This window comes from Corapipo altera, unplaced genomic scaffold (genome assembly GCF_003945725.1).
Source record: "Corapipo altera isolate COAL_440 unplaced genomic scaffold, ASM394572v1 45, whole genome shotgun sequence".
Lineage (NCBI taxonomy): Eukaryota > Metazoa > Chordata > Aves > Passeriformes > Pipridae > Corapipo > Corapipo altera.
The window spans coordinates 13284905-13290288 of NW_020884877.1; the positions used below are offsets into that span (position 1 = coordinate 13284905).

Sequence of the window (5384 nt, forward strand, 5' to 3'; positions counted from 1 at the left end):
TTAGGAGAATCTTCTAGATGTTGTAGAGAACAGGTTGGACCCCAGAACTTCGTATGTGGAAGGACCAGCTATTAGCTTGAAATTACTTACAGAGTCTACACAGGACTAAAATATTAGAGTTGGCTTGGTCTGGGTTTTTTTCTTTTGTGTTTTTTTGTTTGTTTGTTTATTTATTTTTTGAGATTGCAGCATCCCACATCATTGAATTATATAATGTCACCACGTGTGACATGCTGTATATGACAAAAGAGGGGACTGAACCAGAATCTCAGTGCCAAGTCCTCTGAGAGATTGAAATCTGTCTGAATGTAGGTGCAATGGAAGGGAGAAAGTGGTTATTCTCAGAATCCGAACGCGTGTGCTTTAAGTGATAAAAAACCCTCCAGAATTACTGATTTAATCAGTCTTGTGCCATTCATTGACATCTAAATCCTAAGAGTCCTGTATGTAGAAAACTAATCCTTGAACCCAGTTTGTTTCTTGTATTAACTGTAGTAATAAGTATGGAGGTGATTCACTGTTTCTACATACCTGAAGGTAATACAAGTGCGATGAAATAGGGTTAAAAAGTGTCGTGAGATTTGGTAAGCATTCATGCATTTTATCTGACTTGGGGCATTGAATCCATGGAAACATTGGCTTTTACACATCATTTTCTCATTCACAAAATTAAGTAATTACATCCTGGGAGAAATGCACTGGCATTGAATATACAGTATCCAGACTATGTCACTACAGGTAGCAGATTGAGTTTAACTAGCCATATGGATTGTAATTGTCTAAGTATGATTAATTCATAATGTTTGTTAATTTTATGCCTTATATTATGGTTTGTTACTATAATGTCAGTCTTTTCTCTCCTTTTTTGTTTCTTTTTAATCTAGGTTTTGATGAGAGCCCTCAAGGGATTTTAATCTTATTATGATACTCACTAATGATGTCCTTATATTCCTGGGTCTCATCAATAGCTTGTTCCCCTTGCTGGAAGTTTCACGGAAAAGGGTTCTGAAGTTAGAACAGATGGTGCATCAGTCCATTGCAGAATTCTGTTTTCAGACAGAGGAAAACTTTATATTGAAGGTGGAAATAATGGTTTTCTGCTTAGCTTATTGTAAATTCTAAATGGGGTGATTGAAGACCATAATGATCACTGTTGTTTGATGCCTGTGAGTTTCAACATCTGGCTAATGCCTTTACTAGCTGTAACAATCAGAAAAGGCACTGTAGGCTTTTCTGCTTCTTTCTCTTAAATAGATTATACCTTGTGTATATATATGTCTGTACATATACACACGAATACATAAGTTTGATGTATGCATATGAAAGTGTGTGTGTATATATATACTTTATATATGTAAATCATTGTCTGTATTAATATCTGATTTGCACAATACTGAAATGGAATATTGCATAATAACACTAAGATGCCAACACCAGGCTTTCTGGTTTTATTACCTGAATTTCATTTTTACTTTAACAATTGGTATTACTTTAAATCCCCTCTTTATCTACTCTTGCCCACAGAATGAAGCCATTAACCCAAAGTAAATTAGCAAATATGGCTTTGCTTCTCATGTAGGGTCCAAGAAAAAGCACTAGTGAGACTGACAAAGATGGCCTCTGTAAAGGAAGCTGAAGACCACTTTCTTGGACCTCATTGCACCAACTTCTGTCAGACTTGACTTTTCAGCAGGTAACTCACTAAATCACCAAAGTCGCTAGTCTGTTCTGTTATTACATTATAATTGACTTCGTGGAATATTGTTAACAGGAATCATGATTGAGAAATAATGTTTTCACAGAGAAGTTAAAAAGTGATTTCTCTACTTATGTTTTTTCTCTGCTTGGTTTTACTTCAATCTAGATAATGAAAACAGTTTATGAAGTTTCAATTTAGAAATGCAGATGGTATTGTCTTAACTTATTAATCAGCTTGGCCCGTATTCTTGAAACAAATTGACAAAATGTCTAACAGCATTGTACTTTTGTTGTTTTGTTGGGGTTTTTTTTAACAGTCTAGCTACATTCAAAAAACCCCTATGGAAACACTGAACGTCAGGCACGTGCTGTGAATGCTTTGATTTCAATGGAACCTTAATCACAGGCTTAAAATGTTATGCTGAATTTGGATTGAAACACCTAAAAAACCACTCAAGCAAAATCCTGCAGTCTGGTCAGTATTTATCTTTGTCATGAGTTTTTGCCCCTGAAGATGTGATGCTTTGTAGGTTTATGCCGCACTGGTCTAGACAATGAACTATTCAGACCAGGCTTCTAAAGTACCTGTTGATAAAAAGAGTGGTCAAAGCATTAAGCTTCTGATTAAAGCTATCAGAATCTGACACATTATTATCCTTAGAGTCTCTATCATCTTCCTTGAAGAAAAGTTTGTGAAGCATATGCTGCTTATATAGGGAATTTGCAATTAGTTTTTGACTAATGACAAGTTTCAGTTCTGTAGTTGCATGACATTAAAGCCTTCATTATTCTTTTTCTGTAGCTTTGTAATTTAAGAATTATCTTATAGTAGGACAAATGTGCACTTGCACAGAGTTTTATTTGTAATACAAATCTGAAGAGAATGGCTGTGATGTGTAAAAAAGGAAAGACAATCATAGAAAGCATTTGAAATGGCTATATGGGAAGTTAAAATTATTATTCTATATTTCTTCATTCTTTCCAAATTGGCAGTGTACTTGTAACTAATACTGCCTAATGTCAGCCACAAGAGGGTATAAGGATATATGCAAGGGATTCATTTACATGATCGACTGGAATAGGAGGATGCTGGCAGTAGCTTGGTGATCAAAGGACAATACTGTTGACAAAATAAAAATCAGTGATCACAGACAGTACTGTGATTCCTATTAGGTGGGGGGGGGGGTTATGTTGTAAGTTGCAAGACATTTTGCTCTGCACATCAATTCATGCATTTAATTTCTGTATAATCAAGTTTTATATTGGACTGACACTTTTCTTTCTCTTATTTTCCTCACAGATGTAGTGAATTTCATAGCAACACCTACAAAATAAGGTTTGATGCATTAATTTCCTTTGCCGAGAAACAGTGATAGTGGCATCAAATGCCCATTCATCAATAAAATAAAAACACTCTACTGATTCCAACATGGTAAGGTCCCTAAATTGACTTTCACGTGAGATATATGTGTTCCTGTAGTGATCACCAAGACATATAAAATATAAATCAGTACACAGTAAAGCATCTGTGCCTTGGTAAGTGGTCTTTCTGTTCTACACTCCTCTACAGTGCTGGTTAGTTATGCCTTTGTGCCTTCCTCAGGCATCACTGGTTTTTCTCACGTGGTGACTACAGTGACTGAGATAATTAACAGAGTTGCTAATGTTTCAAATTAAATTATATCAATTTCAGAGAATCCAAATTGGACTTGGAGCTTCTCAGTGGGATGAAAAGTAATCAAAGAAGAGTGTCAAAAGTACTGGAGGGATGGCCAATGCTACAAAGAGGAATGATACAGCAGCCAGTGCTGTTGTGAGTAGCTAGACCAGCTGAATTTGCTACACAATTCTCAAAAGTGGGTTGAAATCCAGGGACATGCTGGACACATCCTACTGTCTGATGATCTGGTAACAGACCAGACAAGGAAAGAGAACAAGATATCAATTTGCAGCATGGTAGGGCCCTTAGTAGGTGTTCATACTCTTTGACCTATTAACTGTTTCCCCTACCTCTTTCTTTACTTTTTTTGTCACTGCTTCATGACTAACATCTGAAAGGCTTATTGAGCCTTCTCCCCACCAGGCATACAACCCCCCTTCTGTCTGCAATCCTGGCTTGCTTATTTATGCTTCCAGTTACGGAAACTAAGCTAGTTTATATTTTGCAGATACTTCCTGGAAAAAAAAAAAAAAAAAAAAAGAGGTGCATGTAGTGATTGTTTCTGTGGATTTTCATTTGGCCTAGGATGAGAGAGCTCTAAGAATCAATTGAGGTCTGAGAGAAGCTGATCTCCATAGGGTGTTCATGAATTCTGCTAAACCACATCTTGCAATATGAGTGCAGAGACTCTCTGGTGGAAAGGTTTACTATACTGAGTCCTATTAACATGCATGGCAGTACTATATCTTAAGATCATAGCATTTTATTGAAATTGCAGTAGGAATGTCTGCCTTATGTCAGGAAGATATAACCATCAGGGTACATCAGTTCTACCTTTCTTTCTCTGTGTTTAAAACACATCTAGATCGTTTTTAGCTCAATCCTTGGATAAATCCCGAGTGATATTTATAAAAAGAGAGTTTCTGCAAAGAGCAGGGCTGGGCAGTAACTGCTTTCAGGGGACTGTGTACACTACATGATAATATAAGTTAGAAACATCTGAAAACATTGTGTCAACTCTAGCCCAACCTTGTCTAGAGAAATAAAGTAATTGCTTGAGAATTTCCATTTCTATGTCACCTCTTTCTGAAGTAGCTCAGTTTAAAATTCGCAAGAAGACAGTCCTTCTTTGTGCGTATTCCTTCTCCTTCCCTTAAATAAATGTTCCAGGATTGTTATTGGGGATGGGGAATTCTTAATACAAATCTTGGTTCTTTTTACAGTTTTTAGTGCTATAGAGATGTTTGTAAAATATATCTGTCTGTGTCAGGTTATCAGTTATCTTTAATTTTAAAATCTTGTGACTATTAGTTCTCACAACTAGAAACACTTCTGACTATGACACTATCTTTGTGGTTGGAAATGCTGGAATGATCAAGTAAAATAAATTATATTTTCAAATACAATCCAGAACCACTTACTTTCCTTGCTTGGGCTTTTTAAAGGACATATTTCAGTAAAACAGTGTGTGTTGCAAGTTCAATACTTTGAAAGCATCAGCAGCATAACCTCAAAGGAAAACAACAGATTCTATGAATCACAGTGTGAACTCTAGGTAAGTTAAATAAAATTGGTGCATTATGCAAATGCCTTTGGGTTTTTGTTTTGGTTTTGGTTTGTTTTGGTTCTGATGTTTTGTTTGTTTTTATTTTTATTTGGGGTTTTTGTTTGGTTGGTTGGGGTTTTTTTGTAGATTAGGTAAGTAAGGTGTAATGTTACCTGTAGTTTAATGTCTTATTTTATAGTTTATTTTTAGGGGATATCTTTTCCTTCTTTTTGTCTATGCATTTTCTTTGCATTTCATGTAGGCATCAATCCATGCTTTTTTGAATTTATTGTTCTTTTTATTGTTTCTTTTTTGTTTATTAAGGCAAACCCTCTTAAACAAATACCAGCAACAGAGAAATTCTGTTAGAATATGTTTCAGGTATTGCAAGTTCAATGCTAACCTTCTAAATTTAATTTTTTAATGCTTCTTTTTCTACTTATATTTTCTGCACATGGAGTGATCACAAATCATGAACCT

The 5384-nt window shown here is 35.5% G+C and overlaps 1 long non-coding RNA gene across 1 annotated transcript; it reads left to right on the plus strand.

The window, feature by feature from the left end:
* Positions 1-972: 972 nt before the first annotated feature.
* LOC113944418 lies at positions 973-3430 on the plus strand. The gene is made up of 4 exons (XR_003526670.1): positions 973-1080; positions 1580-1693; positions 2016-2173; positions 2999-3430. It is a non-coding gene; the product is annotated as an uncharacterized LOC113944418 (long non-coding RNA).
* The last annotated feature ends 1954 nt before the right edge of the window (positions 3431-5384 follow it).